The sequence below is a fragment of the Panthera tigris genome, chromosome C1 (genome assembly GCF_018350195.1).
Source record: "Panthera tigris isolate Pti1 chromosome C1, P.tigris_Pti1_mat1.1, whole genome shotgun sequence".
Classification (NCBI taxonomy): Eukaryota; Metazoa; Chordata; class Mammalia; order Carnivora; family Felidae; genus Panthera; species Panthera tigris.
Window position 1 is genome coordinate 192,931,867 of NC_056667.1, and position 23,224 is coordinate 192,955,090.

At 36.4% G+C, this 23,224-nt stretch overlaps 1 protein-coding gene across 14 annotated transcripts in view; it reads left to right on the forward strand.

The window, feature by feature from the left end:
* The window catches only part of MAP2 (microtubule associated protein 2), a 279,845-nt gene that overhangs the window by 134,640 nt on the left and 121,981 nt on the right, over positions 1-23,224 (forward strand). For 13 of the 14 annotated variants that reach the window (XR_006220913.1, XM_042995220.1, XM_042995225.1 and 10 more), the window contains exon 3: positions 7,839-7,906. The gene's annotated coding sequence lies outside the window, so the exon portion shown is untranslated. Of the gene's footprint in view, positions 1-7,835; positions 7,907-23,224 lie in introns of all 14 variants that reach the window. The other variant, XM_042995221.1, reaches the window with a different exon arrangement.

Here is a 23,224-nt window from a genome sequence, read left to right on the forward strand (position 1 = left end):
CTAGCAATTATTTTTCAGAATTGAAGTTCACATAACACTGTTTTGCAAAAAGAAGTTTAGTTCCGTTTACTTTGATGAAAGTATATGAGCGGAATAGAACTTGGGGTAACTGTCATTTCCTAAGCCTTGGTGGTGATGGCATACACAACTTAAATATGGCCTTTAAGCTAGCTATTTCACTAAATAGCAGTCAGACTGTATTTTGGGTGCTGACAATTGGAAAAACTTCTCTTTCCTTTCTCTATTTACATCATCTTTTTTTGGCTTCACCTTAATGAGTGAAATCAGAGTACTAATGGAATAAAGAAAAACAAGAGCATATCATTTTTGAAACTGCCTGTGAAAAATTGCCAGTGAAAGATGAATATTTCTGAGGTTAAAAATGGTGCATAACCCCAAAATAATTTGAAATGTATTTTGTGCTTATATTTGGATAAGAATATAACTGAATTTTAGAAAAAAAAATCACCACACTAAGATTTAAAATGAAATTGTGAAGCCAAACTCTGATCCTGATGACTCAGAGGATTAAAACATGATACAAGAGCAAACGGAAAGTAGTCCAGTTATGTTGCCTTACTCCTCACCCTACGTGCTTAGAATATATTCATCCTTCCCAGTATGGGTCAAGTCTAATCCAAATCACAGTGAAGATGGCAAAGATGACTGTAGGTGACCCATATGTAAGTATGCTCTTTGCTTCTTTATAAACATACTCCATTTCTGATTCACTCTATCTAAATTCAGTGAAAATACTAAGTATCTTGGCTTAAAAGTTTTTATTTTTAAAAATTTTAAATTTTCTTTTTATTTGAGAGAGAGAGAAAGAGAGAAAGAGAATATCTTAAGAAGGCTCCACTCTCAGTGCAGGGCTGGATACGGGGCTAAATCCCACAATCCTGGGATCATGACCTGAGCTGAAATCAAGAGTTGGATGGTCAACTGACTGAGCCACCAGGCTCCCCTAAAATTTTTTCTACTGGGTTGTATGTGAAGAGACAATTAATATAAATATTAAAATGGTGAATGATTATGGAAGTTGAGGCCTGAACACTATCAATCTGTTTTCAAATTTTGGATAAGTCAAAATCCAGCTCAGTAGCATAGAGTACCTAGTGAAAGTCAATGAAAGATGAAGCACACAACAAGCTGATGAATGTAGTTCATCCTCTTTAATCATAACAAGAAGAATTTAGGGGCAAGAGTCAAGTGATTTAAAGATTTTATTGTGGGGGAAGGGATTTTTATCCTTCTATAATAAGTTTGCCCATTATCTGCTCTCAAAATCCTATATATGAATTTCTGAAGATACTGGTTATTTATTTTTTATAAAGATAATTCAGCTTTGTTTATGTTAATAATTTTTATAGTTTGCTATGAAAACAAAAGAACATCATGTGAGTAATTTACATAAATGTGTCCTTGGGTGCTTAGGGATTGTCTTTTACCTCCCAACCAGTTATTCATCCCACAAATAAATCAGGAATCCCCTAGAACATATGTCTTGCACTGCTGATATTACATTGAATCTGTTTGCCTAGGCATTTTTAAGAAATGAAATCCAGAGACTTACTGTAGAATTTGTCAAAGAATTCAAGAAACATTTCTAGAAGATTTTCAGATCCTCACATGAATCATAGAGCCTCATGGCCTTAAAAGCAATCAGTAGTATTGGGGCCTATGCTTCTCATAATTTGTAATATTCTGGAAAGTGTCACATATTGAATTTGAAACTTGTCATATTTTATTTAGTGGCTATTGAAGACTTGCCTTTGCCTAGAGACTGGGACATTTTGTACAGTTCTCTACTCAGTTCGGTTTCCTTTTTATGACTTCTCCAGGTATTGTTGAACAATATGAAATTGCTATCTTATAGGTTAAAAGGTAATGGAACTTCAACATTTCATATAATTCAGGCAGATACACTAATTGTGACACTTTTCTTTCTTTTTGATTTTTGTCTGACCACAGTGTACTTTTTTTTTTACATTAACACATGTTTTTTGAATCTTTATAAACAACTGAAGCATCCATTAACCATATCTACTGACGCTTCATGAGCAGTTTGGTTACCTCTGATTAGCATAGACTCAATCTGTCACCAAAACACCCAAGTTTTCTAGACTTTCTTTGAAGGAGGACACCCTGGAAGTAGCATTTCCCCAGGTTTTCCGGGCATTCAAGTCACCTGGAGTACACAGGCTTCAGGCCCATTCCATGGAAATCCTGACTCAGTAGGTCTGTCTTAAGGCAGGCAGGGTGCTGAGACACGGAGTCTGACCACAGGATACTTTTGTGTGGACAAAATTTGTTCAAAGAAGAGATGCCATCTGTGATAAATAAGGCAAAACAGGGTGCAGTGAATTTGGATGTTATATAATTTGTAAGATACTCAGATATCTGCTTATATTTCGAATGACAAATTTCAGAGTATAAGGTAAAAGTATAATTATTATTTCTATTATTAATGTTTTTAAGTGCCAAGTATAGTAATTATAGTCAATTTATAAAAAGCTACTTCAAGGGCGCATGACTGGCTCAGTCGGTAGAGCATGTGACTCTTGATCTGGGGCTTGTGGGTCCGAGCCCCACGTTGGATGTAGAGATTACTTAAAAATAAAATCTTAGAATTATTTTTAAATTAAAAAAAAATTAGCCACTCTGGAAAACAGTGTGGAGGTTCCTCAAAAAATTAAGAATAGATCTACCCTATGACCCAGCAATAGCACTGCTAGGAATTTACCCAAGGGATGAAGGAGTGCTGATGCATAGGGGCACTTGTACCCCAATGTTTATAGCAGCACTCTCAACAATAGCCAAATTATGGAAAGAGCCTAAATGTCCATCAACTGACGAAGGGATAAAGAAGTTGTGGTTTATATATACAATGGAATACTACTTGGCAATGAGAAAGAATGAAATCTGGCCTTTTGCAGCAATGTGGATGGAACTGGAGAGTGTTAGGCTAAGTGAAATAAGTCATACAGAGAAAGACAGATACCATATGTTTTCACTCTTATGTGGATCCTGAGAAACTCAACAGAAGACGGGGGGGAAGGTCTTCTGGGGGGAGAAGGGGGGAAGGGAAGTTACAGAGAGGGAAGGAGACAAACCTAAGAGACTCTTAAATACTGAGAATAAACTGAGGGTTGATGGGGGGTAGGGGGAGGGGAAAGTGGGTGATGGTCAATGAGGAGGGCACCTGTTGGGATGAGCACTGGGTGTTGTATGGAAACCAATTTGACAAGAAATTTCATATTAAAAAATAATAAAAAATACATTTAAAAAATTAAAAGACATTTCTAAGCATTTTGGCCATAAGGCAGCATTGATTTATTAACTATTCTAATTTTATTTAAATAATCTAAAGATTAAATGTTAGCATATTTAACACCAATAGAAGTATTATTTATCAAACAATCTCTGTCTTAGCGTTTAAGAGCTGATAATCCTGTGCTAGGAACATTGGAGAATTCAAAGAAAGCAGGAGACAAGTCCCTATGTTAAATAAATGTATATCCTTTAATGGAAATAACAAAAAATATTGATTCCATGGGAAAAATGATTTATAATACAAATAAAATACAATATTCATAAGGAAGACTGAATATATGGAACAAGGAAATCAATATAGAACACAAAGAATTTTCTTGTGTTTAAATGCTTCAATTCATCTGCTAATGTGATTTTCACATTTACTCATTAAAAATATATATATATATTTTTTTGAATGTTACTGTGTTCCCAGCCACTGTTTTGGGTGCTTTGGATACACCAGCGTGTATCCCAAACATGTGGGATACATGTATCCCAAACGTGTAAAGATGATTTCCCTCACAGAACTAGCAGAATGAGGCAGGTAGTAAATAATAACATAATAAATACAGGTTTATGGTGTGATAGACAGTGGTAAGTGCTGTGGAAAAAGGGAAGCAGGAGCAGGGATGAAGGCTGTGGGAGACATGGTTGCAGTTTTCATCATAGTAGTCAGGAAAGCCCTGGCTGGGAAGATGATATGTGAGCAAAGGCTTCAAGGAGGTAAGGAAGAAATACCTCCATTATTCATTCCTAAAGAACTCCAAGAGTGATACACAAATATACAGACCACTGTATCTAGGGAGTAAAACTAAGGGTCTTCCAGAAGAGCCATAGGGCTAAGCTAACTGAATTTGGGGATGTAGTTAAATCAGATTCTTAACCATCAGGATCTGAGATGAAGTAGATTTTAACAGACGGGCAGAGACAAAGTGTGTCATCAAAGGTAGAAAATGAAGTGTTAGCTTAGATTCCTGCTTACTTTTATGTCCTCTCCACTATAGTTGAAGTTCCTGGAGAAGGAAATGTTGTTTTTCCCCCATACCTATCAAGTGTTTGAAATATATGTCTGTATGTCATCAAAATTGGTTAAACTGATGAATGGTACTAAGTGAAGGTCTAGAATATTGTCAAAGAGAAAAAAGGGAAGGAAAGCAATACAGTTTAGGCTCATAAGCACAAATATAAAAAATATAAAATGTCATGAAAGGCTCTCAATTATCTGCCATCTTGTGGTCTTAGAATAGAATTAAAGAGAAGAATTATAAATATAGTGCTTAGTATACAATGCACATGCTAAAGTAATAGTTGCTTCCATCCACTAACAAATGAAAAGAAAAAGAAAAGAAAAAGAATCTACCAATTCATTCTCAATGACAAAGCAAATATTCTCAACTATTAAATGACTCCTAAAGAGTCCTAAATATTTTTGAAGCTGTGCTATTTTTTTAGACTGACCAGGACCATTATGTATACTTTATAAGATTCTGGCAAAATATTTCTGTTTGAAGAAATGACAATCTTATGCATCTTTTTTTTTGTGCTTAGAAGTTAACAATATATTATCAATAATTAATATATTAAAACATTTCTTTAAAAAAATAACTTCAGTGTCCAAATCACTAGAGAAAAATAGACAATTAACAGAAAGATCATATTTAAGAAACACTTTTTGGAGGAGAAGATGTCTAACCACTATGTAAGGTTAACTGAAATCTGAACTCTCTCGTAATTTTACTAGGGTAATCATATTTTTTAATGTTATTTCTTTATTTTGTGGTTGACATACTGGGGGCAGAGGACAATAGTAATGACAGCAACTGTATTTCAGACATCAGAAAAATCAAACTGATCCTACCTATGGATGAGTTAACCTAAAAGCAATGAGTTATAAGAACTGAATATTGAAAGAACATTTTATGAAGGAAATAAACACAGTAAAACAGCAAGGTCAAAATCCTAATCACAATTTTTGCTGACTCAGAAAGATTTTAACAAATATTGCGCCCCCCAGTGGTGGTTTTTGAGTGAAAGATCTCTTAATTTTTTTTTTTTTTTTTTTTTTTTTTTTAACTTGGGCTCCCAGTTTTCCAGTTTCATTATTTTGGGTAACTTCATGAAACTACACAAAGTAGGGGAACCTTGGGAAAACAGCTGAGTTTGCCCGATTTCATGCTTGCAGAAAGAACAATGCCTGCCGGGGATGATAGAGTGCCTAGTATATGATGATTAAGTTCAGGCTCAACAAGATAGGTTCACAAAAGGGTAATCATGCTGGATTCATCTGGTTGTCGGGCTGGAAATGAAAGAAAAGCAGTGACATAATTACCCCAGATTCTTCAGACCCCCAATACAGTACAGCACAGCTATTAAGCAAGACTCGTCTCAGAATTATTGGAACATATTTTAAAGAGGAAGATCACTGCTTTAGCAAGTAAAGGAAAGCTTACAAAATCAAAGACAAAGGATGTTTCTGGAATCGCTTTTGCTTGCAAACAGAACGGGACAGAGCAGGGCATGAAAATCACTTGCTGAAAGAATTAAAGCAGGCCACCTGAGATAGGAAACTGGGATGGTATTTCTGCTGGATCTCCAGCCTGCTTTGTGACCTTGGTCAGATTCCCTGGGCTTCTGCTTCCTCACCTATGAGACAAAGGGTGTGGACTAGGTTGAGTGGTGTCTGTGAATCCAGAATATGGACAGAAGCAAGGAGAAGTAGGAACCATGTTGTACAAAAGAACCGTAATTTGAATATTTATGAAAGCAAAATTAGCTAGTGATCGAAAAGTGGAGAAGAAAGGTGGCTAATGGAGGATGTAAATTCATCTTAATGTGTTCAAAATAGAATGTAAAACTGATAGAGACAGTTCTTTCCAGAAGGCAAAGAATGAAGCATATCCCTTGGTCTCTAAATTTCCTCCACTGGAGTCTCCTCTTTTCTCTATCATCACCTTATTTTTCTCAGTACTTTCTGTTTCCGGTAACCATGGTGATGCTCCCTCCTGGCAACCTCCTTCAGAGCCAGCCCTTTTGGTATACATCGAATTTTGTTCTATTCACTGATGCAGGAAGCTAACAGTGCTATAAAAATTAATTTATTTATTAACATTTTCCCCAGCTCTTTTGTCCAGGCAATAAATTCAGGGAATTATTCCACATGCAACCTCCCTACATAAAGGGCACCGTAAAACAGGGATAGTCAACTGTTCATTTCAGTTGCTAACATAAAGGGGATACTGATTATGCCAGAGATTCAGTTCCCTGCCTTGGCCCTTGGGGACAGTAAAGTCCCAGTTCTCAAGCTCCTTGCCACTTCCTTTTGCTTCTGTATGTAAACGGAATAAAATAGATTGCCCACAGAAATCACACATCAACCCTGGTTTTCCAGTCCTCTTTGTTTTTTTGCAGTATTCTCTCTCGTAAGGAAAAATTGCCAAGTATGTAATTATCACAGTTAAAAGGGGATTGAATTTCCCCTCTGAAAATACAAATACATATATGCATTTTTCTATTGGGCACAGTTATTTATTTTGGAATATAAGTAAGCAATATGTGATACTGAGTTTTTAAAATATTGCAATTAACAGCCAATGACAAAACATCAAACAACCTCTGATGTCATTAATGCAGATGATAAAAATTCCCATAAACTACCATTTAGTCATGTCCAGTTTGTGTAGCCAGATTTATTTGTAATCCTATATGCCGGGAAACTGCCTCTCTATTTAAGCAGTGTGTGTGTGTGTGTGTGTGTGTGTGTGTGTGTGTGTGTCTGGCATTAACACAAAGGAGACCAGACGATGACATTCATAGGCTTATAGACTCGACTCCTGGGGACACACTTGGATGGAGGCAATTAAAATGCCTGTCAGGCATTTGATACCAGAAGCCCCTATGGTAAACCGCTAAATCATAAGCCAGAGCTGCATCTTATTGTCAGTGAATGATGGCGGAGCTGGGTGGCTTGTCATCATTCTCGAAAATTCTGAGGCTAGTGAGCTCTCTCTCCCTCTCCCACTCGCCTTATTTTCCTTTTCGCCACTGCGGGGACTTTTTCTAATTTGCAGCTTCCCTTTCCCCGACACACACAGACAGGAGCTGGTGGCTTGCAGACTGCGTCTGTCTGGAGCTAGAGAGCTAGAGCCAGCCCGTAGAGATAATGCTCCGGGAGAAGGATTCTGCAGCAAACCTCAAAGGCTAGACTTGGGTGGTATCGCTGCATATTCACTGGTAATGGTTTGGGTTTTTTGGTTTTTTGGGGTTTTTTTTAATTTTATTTTGTTCTATTTTTAATCCATTTTTCAAAGGATCTGCTTGATGGGATCTCAAAGTAAAATGCTTTAAAATTCATTACTGAGCTTCCTAAAAATTCAAGTACTGCATTTTTTGTACTACAGATCTCAAGACATAGATTTATTATCTGGATTATAAAGAATACATTTGCTTACTGGTGAGTTACAATTTTCAATATTTAGTTAACAAATCTGTATATGTATTTTTTTTCTTGTGTTTTGTTTCAGTAGATTCTTCAGCTTGTTGTCTCTAACCGAAGAAACATTGATTGGGAACTACTCATTCAGAAAATTAAAAGGTACCACATGTTTTGTTTGGGTGTTTAAATGAGGGAAAATCGGGAAAGATTTGGAATGTTTTTATTTAAATTAATCTGTCTATGGTTGATCTTTTATCCTTAAGCCTACGTTGATCATTGTCTGTAGCATGTATGATTCCCCAGGCAGAGAATGCCATTATCCAAGGCTTTTTTGATTATAAGACGTTTAAAGAATTATATCTTTTGCCTGTGTTGCAAGTTGTTAACAAATATCAATATGTCTGGCTTATTTTTGGATTTTTATTATGATAGCAGCTAAAAAAAAATGTCCAAAATTCTCTATCTTAATGAAAATTCAGTCATTTGAATTTAACAGAACTATACTAAAGTAATGATTTTTATCTGAGGGAATCCTGCTAATAAGTGATATTTTTAAACTGGTAAATGAAACGCTGGTAAATTCCCAGGTAGAATGAGCGCTAGAGACAAGAGCTTAGGAATGACTCAGTATTGTTAGGTTTTGCGAATAAAATATTGTAACTTCTTCACTGATGCTTCAGTCTTCAGCACCATGTTTAAAGGCTGAGGTTGTCGGTTATTAAAAGAACTGATTTTACATATGCTTTATTGGCATAAGAAAGTAATCCTTCATCTTGCCATGAAATCAAGTTGAATCCATTGATCCTGGGCCTTATGCCTTACATGAAAGATATTAATTTTCAAATTCAGCATCACGATGTGTATTGATTGGAGATGGCAATTACAGGTATTACCTTTGTTTAATTCCTTAAGATTACCTCTGACTTCAACATACACTCATGTCAAGAAAAGCTATATTTGAAATTTGCCTTCCAAAAATGGAAGACATTTTCTGCCTTGCTGAGAAGATCAATAACATCTCTTAAATCTTTCTTTGGCATTCACATAGTATTTCCTCTCAAGATTATCGGTCTGAAATCTTTTATGCAGTGAAGTTTTTTTTTTTTTTAATGTACTTGGGAAATAGCTAATGTTCAACGACAGATCCTGAAATGCCAGAAGTATGTGAGTGTACATCTGTGAGTGTGAATATTTGTACCAGTTGAAGGAGATGAATGCATTGTCCTCGTTTAATTTTCTCTGCAGTGTGTATTATGAGGCCCTTAATTTATTCATTCCACAAGCACTTACTAAGAGCCTTGGTAATGTGGGTAGTTATTGTGGGAGAGAAGGAAGGGGCAGATGCCACTGTAACCACCCTTCCAGAGTGTAGGCGATATCACATAATATTTTTGCACAAGAGAATGAATTCATTACAATAAATCAGTGTGTTCTAAAAAAAGGAAACTGCATTATTTCAGATATTGAACAAAAATCTAATAGACGAGTCTCAGAGATACAGGAAATATATTGCATTTTTTTCCTTAGAAATTAGTGGAGTCAGGTATGGAATCCCCAGACAGGACTAAACTATTCCTCCTGGATATTGTAAAACCCTTGGGACTATTCTTTCGTTTTAGGTTTCACTCAGAGTAGTGAATACATTTCATTTTCGGTGCAAAAAAAATCTATTTGGTATTTTCCCATCTCACAAAATCCATATAGTATATATTTTATGTGAGAATCTGTTTCCTAATCTGCAGGATCATTTAGCAACTCATTATATTAATTTTGAACATTGGGGTATTTACATGAGTTGGAAAAGGATGATGTTGCTATTTAACCACTAAAAAATGTATTCAATATATTGTTAAAAAGAACGAATCTGCTCTGTTGTGATTTAACTGGGTGTTGGAAAAGTGGCATATTACCTCACCTAAAGCCTCTTAGTACCTACATTTTCTAGGACCATTTTAAAATATACCTAGGGGTGTGTTGACAGACTTTGTGTCATCAACTAGGGTTTATTGAAATAGACTGTTATGGCGTCAGATCAGAACTAAATTTGACTTTTGGACTCGAAGAGAGTCAGGGATCTGTATCACGGTTTTGCTAATCAAGCTTGTCTTGACATTGGTTAATTATTTCACTGATTTTTTTCACTGATATCTACAGCACATAAAATAGTGCCTGGAGCGTAGTAGGAGTTCAACAAATATTTACTTATTTGATGAGTAAATGTTTCATCAGCATTTTTCCTCTGTTACTTTTCTGTTCTTGTTTTTCATGAGATTACACACTGTAAAACAGACATTTGGTACTTCTTTTTTTTTCATCTACCCAAAATATTCATTATATTGTCTCTAATTAATAAAAATAATTAATTAGATAATTAATATCAGGTAGAAAATCAGGCGAACCATGTGTGGAAATTTCTCCAAGTTATATAGAAAAGAATTTTTCCAGTTTTAGGTTAAAATGGAAAGAATTTTTAAAATGTCCCTTTTCACTTTCATCAGCAAGGGAAGGGTGCCAAACTGCAGCATGAGTTTTGCTTTAAGGATGCTTCCTAAATACTACTCCCAAGCTTGACGTTGTTTATTGCTCTTCATGTCTTCAGCCAAGATTTTGCTGCAGCAGTGGGGAGGAGGTCTTCTCTTTCTGTCTCTTTCTGTCTCTTTCTTTCCCTCTGTTATCCTAGAAATGATGTCATAGTCTTCTTAAACGCTTTGTTGCTCATCATGGACTAGTATGACATCATTTCCTAATGTATAGAGAAACTTCTAGAGTCATGATAGTTTTAGAGAATGCTATTTTTCTTGTCATTTATTTTTATTAATAAAGCTATGGTTTTTTGTTATTAACTATGTGCTAGATAATTACCCTTAGCCTCTAATGTAGGTTATCTTGTTTTAACTCTCTCCACAATCCTGGGAGGTGGGTATGGTCTCCATTTTATGGATGGATGAACAGAGATTCCAGCTGGGCAACCAATACAAGTCTGGCCCAAAGTCCTTCATAGTAACCACAATATACTACCTTTTTTTCCTAGTAGATTTTCTGGCTCATAGCCATTTGCTTTAATATTTTATTTATGCACATGACATATACTGAAATAAGGTTCAAACAGTATGCCTGTAGATTCTTGTTTTCATATGCATAAGGTGGGACTAAATAGATCTTCAAATATGTAACATAATCAAATTCTGATATATTTTATATTTTTAATATATATATATTTTTATTTAAACTGAAGAACTTTATTCTTTAAGGAGGAATGTCAGAGAGAAATTAGGAAGTCTTAAAATAAATTAATCCATAAAGGATTCCTGTGTCATTACGATGAAGACGTATTACTGAATTATAGTCTACATAACTAAATGAGCCAGATATCCAAGTGTTAAATAGCATAACTTGATGCAATACTTTGTAAAGCTTTTTTTAATTGAAATATGGCAGAAGTTTCAAATGACCAAATAAATAAACAAACAAACAAACAAACAAACAACCTGGCAACAGTATGCAGTGTGCAGACACTACCTTCAACCTTAAATACAACTTAGCCAGAAAAATAGCTGAGGACACTAACAATTACAAACGCATATTAAGATGCTCTACTTGAAAAGCATATATAGAATAGAACACTTTTGGAGCCCAGTGGGGTGCAGCAGAATAAAACAAAGAAGTAGCCTCAAGGCTCAGTGGTAGCAAAAGAAGTATTCCAGGGAGAGAGAATGCATGGAGGAGCTCCAGGAAGAACAAACAACACTTAGCACAGAAACCAAAGAAAGTGAACAAGTGGGGAGTATAGACTGATCTCATTTATATTCTGGAGTGTAGGGTAGAGGAAGGGGATTCTTAGGAGGTGTGGATGGAAATAGTGTTCAGTTGTGCCATCTGAAATGGCTACGATTCTACCTCCTTTTGAACTACAAAATAAAAATCCATTCAGGTCAACCCAATACATTGTAAAGGGGACCCTAAATGCCAACTTGAGGAAACCGTTCAGTATTTGATGAGAAGCTGTTGGGTGTATTTTGAATAGCAGACCACTATGACCTAAACTGTGTTTCAGGTGACTTATTTTATAGCTCTGTGTGAGATGGAGTTGTGAGTGAAAGTATGTTGAAGGAGGCATCACTTTGGAAGCTATAATACGGTAATCCAGGAAATAATAAAGGCTCAAAGAGGGCGACTGTCAACACAGTGGGCATAAAAAAGAGGTCATGAAAATGAAAGATGTTTCTGAGCTCAAACTCATAAGCAGAATATAGCAACTGCTTGATTAGTAAGAAGAATGAAAAGCAGAAGGACCCAGTGCTGCCTCTAATGTTGGAATTTGGTAACTGGAAAAAGGAAGGGAAAAAAGTCATGAAAAGCTGCTTGAAACAAGAGGCTCTCTTTCATTTCTGTTGCATCCTAGTCTCTAGCAGACTGTGTAGTATGTAGTGTACAGGCAATAAATATTGACTGAATGAGAGAGGGGATAAAAAGAGAAGGAGCAGGGTTAGGCCACGACGGGCTGGATATGCAGGTAGACTGATCTGGTAGTTTGCAGATCACGTAAGGCCAACACTGAGAACAGAAAGTGGGGAGACAGGACATGGGTGACATTATCAGGAGAGGAGAGAAGAGGACCCGAGAGAACATTCTTGATAGCACCAACATTTAGGTGGTAGACTAACAGGAATTGACAAAGTTAAAGGAAGAAATATTTAAAAAAAAAAAAAAAAAAAAAAAAGGACAGGTGAAGTAATAGAAAACAAGGCTAACATTCAAATTATGCCAAAAAGTTGAAGAATGACAACAGGTAAAAGTCTGTTGCATATATTATTTATTTCAGTAATGCTTTCTGTTATAAAAACAATAAACCCACGTTTTATAAAACTTGTAAAATTTGGAAGAGTGTAAAGGAAGGAAGTAATAGCCATCCATAATTACACTATCCAGAGCCTGTGGTTAATATTCTGTTTAACTTTCTTCCTTTCATCTATTGTGTTTAAATTTATGTAACTGGGATCAGAACAATACAACTTGAATTCTGCCTTTTTTTTTTTTTTTTTTTTGCTCAGAGTACTTAGCATCTCTTACAATATTTTGCCACCTTTGTAATATTCTATCATGAAGACATTGGATGTGTTTATTCCCCTGTGTTTCCCAACCTTTCACTACCATCCTGATGCTGCAATGGAATTGTATTTTACTCTCACATGGTATTTCAAATTATTTCCAAGGGATGTTTCTATAACAAAAGCATCAATGTATTTTGTGTTGTGAAACTTCTGGCCAAATATTATTTGATGGCTCAAAATTAGCCTCACTTTTGTTCCAACAACGGGAATCTAGGATGACATTAGCGCCTGCCATGTGCCAGCCTCTGTGACAGGCACTTTAATCATCACAGTGACTTTAGATTCTGTTCTGTCCACGTAAATGGAGGAGCAGAGACTGTGACAGTTGCACAAGTGTCAGGACTAGTTGTGAATCTGGGTATGACTCCAGACCAGTCAAATTGTTCTTGAGGAGTGAATGAGTACATAAGGACATGAAAGTAATAAGAAAACATGTTCAAGAGGTCCAGAACTCAAAGGCAAGAGAAGAGAAAATATATAAGGCAAGGAGGACAGTGACTGCAGTGTGACTTTACTCTTAGTAACCTGAGAAGTTCTAAGCCAAAGAGAGGGCACATAGAGAGAGGGAGGGTGTATGTGTAAGCAGAAGAAGGACAAAGTTATAGAAAAGGTCCTGAGATAAAGGAGATAAAAAGCACAGACAAGGATTTAGGCTTGGTAAACAAAATTCATCTTCCCTAATAAAAGCAAGAGAAAAGAGAGTGGGACTTTTCTAGTGGTAAAGAAAAGACATTGGGGGCCCTACATATCCCCTAGAATTCACCTCAGACTAGAGGAAAATCCACTTTTAATCATTCATTGAATATTTGTTGAACACCAGTACCATGCCCTTTTCCTGCCCTAATGGAACTTGATTTCTAGAGGGGGGAAATAATCAGTGGATGTACAAGTAAAATTAAAAGATTATTCATGCAGTTAGTTATGCAGAGAATGGATGATAAGGTGGTAAGAGTAGACCCAGGGAGATCAGCTCCTCAAACTTTAAAGCAGAGATGAATCCCACTAAAATGCAGATTTGGAATCATTAGGTCTGAGGAGGGACCTGAGAGCTTACGTTTTAACAAGCTCCTGGGTAATGTTGATGCTGCTGGACTGTGTACCGTGCGTTGATTGGCAAGAGGTTAGGAAGTGAATGTCCAGGCAAGAAAAGTTAGAAATAACTGGAGCAGTTGTTATGAACAAGTCAAATGTGAGCCCTTCTTTTAGTGTGGCAGCACTGCATACTTCCCCACCTCTTTGATGGTAAGAGAGAATTGTCTCTCTTGGTTTCGGACTCTTTCAATTCCAGCCAGTTGTTTTATGAAAGATCCATTAAACAAACCACAATGAGCTACTGGCATTTCAATCTTTCTGCCCTATGCTCAGTGTTTCTTGTGCCATATAATGAATTCTTATGGCTCAGGTTCAAGGATGTGTTTCCATATAACAGTGCCAGTTTCTTAACTCCAGTTCTGTTTCCCTGCTTCATGATTTCTTTGAACTTCTCACCTCCTCTCTGCCGGGATGTTCACCACAGCACCAGCCTGATAAATTCTCTGGTCCCCTAGCACTTGACATACCTCATGCCCCTCTGTGCTTAGTGGCAAAGCTCCTGGATGTCCACATCTCATCTTCTTGCCAGCCACATCCCAATACAAACCTTGGGGGACGCTACTTAAAGCCACAGGGAACTACAGGGTATTGAGAATAGTCTCTGATTTAAGGAATGAATTTTTGCAACAGAATCATTTATCTTTGGTGGAATGTTTTGGTTGGTGGCAGCAACCTGCATTCCTCTGGAGAAAGGATGTGTTTTTTTGCAGATGATTAGAGTGTTCAAAGAGGCTAAGTGTTCACAAGAAGCCTTGACAGACTCTTGAGGGATGTTATTTTTCTGCCTCCACCATGAGTCTCTTAGTCCTCCTCTATAGCTTCAGGAGCTTGTAAACATTTGCCTGTTTGGTTCCTTCCACACTACCCTTTGCAGCAATAAAATATCTAAGAAAACAAGAAATCACATAGAAACACCTTAAGTGCATATTAAACATTTGTGATGTCCTCACACTTATTAGCACTTATCCTTCGTTTAAATGGTTGCTCCTGTCTCTAGGCCATACTGTGACCAGATCTGTGGTCTTTGTCACTGTAATTTTGACATTTGGTGTTTACTTAAACAAGCAAGTAGATGTGAGCAGTGCCATTAGAAACTTTGAATTAAAAATTCCAGTGAAATGCTAGTTTTCATATGAAGAGAAGTCAACTTAAATTGATAATATCTCTTCAAGGAAAACACTTAGGAGAGGTATCTAAGGAGCAAAGCCATGTCATGGGCATTTTTGCATTCATTATGTTGTCTGCTCAGAAACGTCCTTGATGCATAAGTCAAGATGAAGCTATGAAAATGAGTGTTGGGCATGAGTGTATGTGCGTGCATGTGTGCGTGCGTGCGTGCGTGTGTGTGTGTGTAACTAGTCTTTCTATAGTGGACATCACTGGTCTTTGCACAGACAAACTGGAATTGGTAAAATACCCAGAATTTGAATACCATGCCTCTGCCTTTTTGTAATTTATTCAACAGTTAAGAGTCTCAGAGTAGCACAGGATAATCTCTGGTCTTCCTGACAAATTCTTCTTTTCTCTCTCTCAAAAAAAAAAATTGAATCAATCCTCTTTTTTTGTGGATTCCATTTGGGTCTGCCACAGATGGTTTGAATTAACCTTTCTTCAGATTCTCTTCTGGTGTTAATGACTTTGGATTATGACTATTTAAAGCACCAGATGTATATTGGTCCACATCTGGTAATTGTTAAAGCTACTCTATTTAACACTTACAACCAAAATACATTTCTTTACAATGAATAGGAACTTAAGAGATGATGTTTCTTTTCAGGAAGATCTTATGTTTTATTTCCAGTGTGAATAATGTTGCTACTTTCTTTTCCTTAAAAGTATTTTCTTGCTTACTGTAGGATTTTCTCATGGTAAGATTTCATGGTTATATATACAGAATAAGATACATGTATGCATTAAGGATTCTCTCAGTGCCTAAGAGCAGCTAATTAGCATGACTTTGAGCATAGCTGCAGGTAAATTTGTGATATTCTAGAATCTTAAAAAAGAATAACTAGCCTGCTTTAAATAGTGGGGACAGAAATCCCTAAAATGATTGACTTTTAAGATGTTGGTAGTTGAGGAAATATGACATGTAACAATGAAAAGATTTTAAAATGATATATGAACTCATAGTCCTGAGTAAGTCACATAACTGGTCAGACTTTACCTCTATAAGATGGGTGGATAGTCCAATAGGTCAAAGGGCAATAATAAATGTAATATATAGTTTAATGTGTACACGCATTTTTAGTTGTTTCTTATGATATGCTCACAAAAAGGTCCAAGACATAGACTTTGGTTTATAAAATTATTGAAATAATACAACCAGTGAGGAAGTAGCATTTAGACTTTGAGAAAGAACTTATTTCTGTACCACTTTTTAAGTGCTTGAAAGCATGTGACCTCCCAAAGCTCACAACAGTTGCTGGAATGGGAATGGCAGATCTTGTTATATTTTTTACAGATAGGATATCTGAAGTTTGGAGAGTGCAAATGACCTACCCAAGTCCCTCCACTAGAAAACAGTAGATCTTTGGCCCATAACCTTGCTCTAACTCTAAAGCTTTTACTTTCTACTAAGATGTAGCCAAAGCAGATAAATGAGTGTATATCCCAAATATGGAATATTTTAATAATGCACTGACTTGACTGCTAAAATAAAGAACACATTTCCAAGGTAGCCCTGGCCTGCATTATTGCTCTGCTTTCCCAAAAGACTCCTGCCCTTTAGAGTACTGGATTAATATGGCATGGAGCTCAGTAAATACTAGTAAAAATAGCAGTTATTACTGAAATGGCTTTATACTTTTCAGTATGAAAAAGAGATCAGACTAAATATATCATAGAAAATGTAATCTTAATGATTTAAAAAGCATTTGCCAGAGGGATGGATTAATAAGAATCCATTGTTTAGTTTCAAGTTTCACAGAATTTTAAGCAAGTGGTAAGTAACTCAGCAAGAATCCCGGATCACAAAGAAAATGATTAAAGCCTCAGAAAATCAGATCTATGGAGAAAGATTTGTAAAAGCAGGCATTTTGATTTGCCTATTTTTAGGACAATTATGAGAGCTTAGAAAGAAGAAGCTGGAAGCTGCGGATCCCAATTCTGATCTCAGATGTAGAAAGAGGAGGGTAGCATATATAAAGAAAATTATAGCCTCAGAGGTCATTGAGTAGGGCTAGGGATGCGGTTAGGTGTGTTGAGGCAGACAGCAACAGGTATGGGTCCACTGAGGACATTGTCATTGTGGAGACCTAGCTCTCCCCCAGATTCTCCTTTCCACCATCTTCATCCTGGTTCTCATAGCTGCCAGGGTTGCTGAAATGCTTTTATCTTGTCTTCCTGCCCCGAACACCATCACCCCATTAATCGCCTAAACAAACTGTTAACACAAACTTTTCTTTGGCTCTTGTTTGTTTTCTTGAGTTGTGCTAGCCAATAAGTATGGTAGCAGCTAGCTACTTGCAACTATTTAAATCTAAATTAATTAAAATGAAAATAATTAAAATTTCACTTCCTTAGTCATACTAACCACATTTCAAGTGCTCCATAGCCACATTATTTTTATAGAACATTATCTTCTATAGTACACTTCCCTAATGAGATAACTTTCATTGGAGAGGGCTGATCGGAAGCATAACCCACGCCCCTCACCAAAGCATCCAAAGCCTACATTGACCTCTCCTTATCCCTCACTACCCTTGGCACATACCCTGCACTCCACACATTTTTCTCTTCCTCTTCCTCATCATCATTACTACAATGATAATCAAAATATTAATAGTCCTTATTTATTTGATCTATATTATGTGCTAAGTATGTACAGTTCAGAAGACAAAAAGGGGAAGAGGGAGGAAGAGAAGAGGAGGAAGAAGAAAAAGAAGAACCCTGCAGATAGGATTTTTAAATCCCCAATTCACAGAAGAGGTTTAATGAAGTATATTCACCAAAGATAAATTGCTAATGGTTAGTGGAGCTCGAAGGAAACCCAGGTCTGTCTGTTCTCATAGCCAAGTGTTTTACTCTGTACCAATGATTCTTAACCAGAGACAATTTGCCCATGCTGCCAGAGGTCTTTTGGAAATGACCTATTTAAATTAGATCTTTTTAACTCAGAGAAACTTTCCTCTGGCTTCCTTTTTTTTTGCTATCGCTGCCTCTGTCCTATATTTAGGAGATTCCTATTGACAAATGTTGGACTTACTCTGTCTTAATTGCCTTTTTTCTTTACATATTTTTAAAATCCCTTTTTCTATATTCAAGACTTTTTTTTCTTATCAGCTGAATTATTATTTGCCTTTTAGCCCTGCCAATTCTATTTTTAATTAATTCATGAACTACTTATTTGGGAAATCACATATTAATTTCCAGAAACCTTTTTCTTATCCTCTATTTGATACTTTTCTAAAATTCATTTTTGGAAGGAAGTTCATTTTTAAAATGTGCAATATTCTTTCAAATCTCTCTGAGAAAGACAATTGTAAGTTCTTTTGTTTCCTGAATCATCTCTATTTCCTCAGGAGTCATTTCTAAAAATACTTTTCTTGTTCATGCTGCTGGTGATTCTCAAAGGTCTTGATTTGGAGGACTTTTGTTTGTTTGTTTTTATGTATGAAGAACTAGGCTGAAGATGATAGGTAGCTGCTGTAAGTTTCCTCTGCAGTTGTGCAGATATGTATGTCCGCTCACCATGAAAGCTGATTGCAAATGCTGGGTAAATGGGCAGAGTTTGTCAGGAAGCAGGTATCCCAGGAGAAGCACAGAAATGTAACCAGCACATTAGCAGGTTACAATCCCTACAATTGTTCCAGTTCTGCATAGATTTATCTGTATTAGACCTGGTTCTAAAACTGATCACTTGCTTTTATTAAAGGCTAGTTCTTGCTTTCACCATTTGGGGCAAAAGCTTCTCCTATCAGCTAAAAATGTAATAGCAAGGGGAAGAAGAATAAATAGAAAGGGTCCCTATTGTTCTGAATACGTTTCTTAATGAACAGCCATGATTTTAGTCTCACAGCTTCCTAGGACCCTGTATTTGAAGACTCTAAGCTTGGGGTTTCTCCAGGTTCTTCTGTTAACGCAGGGGCTCCTGGCAGCAATTTTTCTCTTTCTTTCTTTGTCTTCATTCTAGGGTATCTTCAGAACGGTTTTGCTAGGGCTACATTATTTTCAACCTTTTTATTATTTTAATAACAACTAGAGAAAGGAGAAGGGTGTGATAACTCCTCCATTACCAATCATGTTTAATCTTCTTTACCATGTACTTTCATAGCACCAGTCTAAGTTTGTACTCTTTTGCACTTATTATTCCAGTGTTCTATCTTTGCTGTTTACTAGCCAGTTGGAAAAAAATATTTCCCTTTCTTGGGCCTTTTTCTTTCTGTAAAATAAAGATAACATCTTATTTTCTGGGTTGAAATGGAACATATGAATGCATGTTGAAAACTATAATGTAGAATACAAATATAAGCTGTCTTTACATAAAAGATTTTGTCATAGGTCCTGAGTAACAAATAATGCAAACTTGAATGGCCATTGTTACAAGAAAACCCTATCCCTATGCAATAGGAATTGCAAGGCGATGCCAGTTTGACACTAGAACTATGCAGTGCAGAAGAACCAGAAGTTATGCATCAATAGAAATAATTAAATAAGCAGTTGTTTATTGATATATTTTACACCTGAGGGAAAAGCAAAGATAAAAGCAGACCAAGAATGTGGTTGATATACTATAGGTCATTTAAAACAAATTTGAGTTTTTGGTTTGGCAAAGAACATATGACTTAATGTTGTGTGATCCCTTTTGATTGGCAAAATTAAGAATGTGAATATTTATGATAATAATGAGTATAATTTAGTGCTGTTAATTAGCTGCCACAAAAATATTACTGACTTAATATGGGTTCAGTTAATTGAGGGTTTCTGCTCTGTCAGTCAAGTTGAGACATGAAGCACCAGTAAAAGGAAAATGAAGAAAATGAGAATAACAGTAAAGTGGCTTACTCATAAAAGTTGCGGAAATGTTAACAGAAAATTAAATGTAGAAAGAAAGTTAAGAGTCCCAGCAGCCTTTGACTTCTACCTACTGAGAACCATTTGTGGAAAATTGATGAAAGGAGTTTTTTCCTTAAATTATTAAATCCAGCATCTTATTGATAGCTTTTATTCTTAGAAACAAAATGAGAACACATCAAACAGACAAAACAAAATAAATCAATGTGAATGTACGCTGAGTGATGCGTATATGATTCACTATCTGACAGCTATTTATTCTCATTTTCTGCATGTAGTTATTACATTCTGAAGCTGAATGTCTGTAGAGGATAAGTGACCAGCCATAGTTAAATGTTAATGGATCCAGTGACATAATTTAAATTCAAGGCCTCATCCAAAGGAATGTGAATAAAATGCATTTGTTTGACTTTTTATGACCACTATTAAAAGTAAAGGAAATGAAACCATAAACAACTATGCTCAAATATTGGCATAGCTGAGGCTGTTTTGTAGCAGTATAAAGCCATATTTATTGATGGGGAAGCTCTGTTTAACTTACCCAGTCTATCTAGATTATAATTGAGGTTAAAAAAATGTATGTAGCGACGTAGACAAAATGTGGAATACTAATTCAAAATGAGTTCATTCTGATGTGTTTTAATTTTCTGTTGTTGTAAAGGGTGGATACCATTTGTAAGTGTTATTTGTTCCTACTCCATCTCTAAGGCCTTAGCCCGTAGTTAATGTGGTACAGATTACTTTTGCCCCCAATATTGATTATCTCTTCCTTCCTCAGTAATAATAGGACCCCTGCTATTTGGAGGGTTCGTGGTCACATGGACAGTCAGAATAAGATCCAGAATTCCAGCCTCCCTGACAACAGGTGTAACCATATGACTCAGTTCCAGCCAATAAGATATGAATTCCAATTGTGTGTGAAACTTACATTAAAAGGAAGGAGTGTGCTCTTCATCACTCTTTCTTCCATTCTTATGGTAGGAATTCAGAGGTGATGCCTAGAATTTCTGTAAACATTTTGAATACGAGATAACTTTGTAACGAATTTTTATTCTGTTTAAGCCACTGTTATTTGGACTTCCTCCATGACTTACCATCATTTGTATGAAAATTTTACAACTTAAAGTTACTTTCAAAGGCTCTGAAATGTCATTTTATCAAGTGCCATTGTTATTTATATAAAAACATTTATATTAAAATTGTTAGTTAAAGGGATGCCTAGCTGACTTGTAAGGCATGCCTCTCTTGATTTTGGGTTCATAAGCTCAAGCCCCACTTTAGATGTAGAGCTTGCTTAAAAAAAAAAAACAATGTCACCTAAAACATACTGGTCCAATCTGTTACCAAGTCCTGCCAATTCTACTTCGTAAACATTTTCCAAATCTATCCATTTCATCCATATCCCCAAGGACTACATTAGTTTCCCATTACCCCTGATCTTGACAACGGCGATAGCTGCCTGCATCAACTCTTCCTCCAATAAGCCATTATACATATAGTAATTGGTGCCGTCCTTTAAAAATGCAATCTAATCATGATATTCCTGTGTTTAAAGCCATAAGTATTCATCATAAAGTCAGGAATCTATAAACTGTGCTACAAGCCTGTCCATGATCTGGCTTCTGTCTGACTCTTCAGGAGCATCCTGGGTTTATTTCGTTGGGGCTATTGCATATATTTCTATTCTCTTTGCCTGGAACACTCTTTCTATGGCTCCTCCTCTCCTGCTTTACTCTCACTTCGTCTACCCCTCTACTTAGATAAGTCCTGTTCACTGGTTAGGTCTGGGATTTCCCAGGTAAGCCTTCTTGCATCCTCTGGCCTAACAGGTCTGCTCATTACATTCTCCATGGCACTCTGCTTTTCTTTCGCTTGTATTCATCCGTTGAATGTATGTCCTCCCCACAAGACTGGAACCTCCATGACTGTATGTCTCATTCCTAACCAGAATCCCAGAATCTGCTGAGAGGACTGATACAGAGTAGGTGTTCAAACAACAATGCTGACTGACAGAATGATCCTTTATTCTCTTCACTTTCCTTGAAAAGTATACCTAATATCTCATCCAAAATTCCACTTATCAAAATCCCATCCATCTTCTGGATCATTAAAACCATTTATGTGCTCTCTCCTTCTAATTAGATATTTACTTTATTTCCACCCCTTTGCTATGACTTTATATTTTAGAAACGTTTTAAATTTACAATAAAATTGAAAGTACAGAGGTTTCCCAGAAACCCACTTCCCCCACACATGGCCATCCACCCCTGTTATCAACATCCCTCACCAGAATGATACATTGTCCACCGACGATGAACATTGGCAGATCATAATTCACCCAGAGTCCATAGCTTACCTTAGGTTTCATTCTTGGTGTTTGACAAAAGTATAATGACATATATCTATGATTATACTATCATACTGTCACTGCCTTAAAACTACTCTGTGCTCAGAGCGCTTGAGTGGCTCAGTCAGTTAAGTGTATGACTCTTGATTTTGGCTCAGGTCATGCTCTCGTGGTTTGTGGGCTCGAGCCCCACGTCGGGCTCCATGCTGACAGCTCAGAGCCTACTTGGGATTCTTTCTCTCTCTTTCTCTCTCTCTGCCCTGCCCCCTCAGTGCTCTTGCTCTCTCTAAATAAATAAACTTAAAAGAAAAGTCCTCTGTGGTCCATGTCATCATCCTCCCCCTTTCTACCAATATTTACTTTTCTTGTGATCATATGCTAGACTTTAATTACAGGTATTTGTTTACAGAATTCTAAATTTTGGGGGAAATACATTCTAGAAAAATGAAGTCTTTTAGAAAAGTTTTTTTAAAAAACATTAACAGCCTCAGTGTAAAAAGCCCTTTAACAGTGCCTTCATCCCAACAGAACAGGAATTTCTAGAGGCTATGGCTATTAACTGCCTTGCAAGCAGAATGTCTGGCAAATTAAAGGCATTTAACAAATGCTGGGTTATAATGTAGTGAAATAAGTACAGACTTTGAAATTAGATACCCTTGGCTTCAAATCCAGGTTGTGCCCCTCATCAGCTATGAGAAATTGGGAATTTATCAAACCTCAGATGTATAAAACAGGAGTGACAAAAACAACCTTATTACGATATTGCAGGAGTTAACGAAGGTAATTCACATAGTGGAAGCCCTGTAATTGTTAGTGATTATTATGACTAAGTTTTTATTTCTCCACCCTCCTCTTAACAGACAAGGTAGATGCTTGTTTCTTCCTTTATGTTGTTTTAAAGCTGAAGGGTAG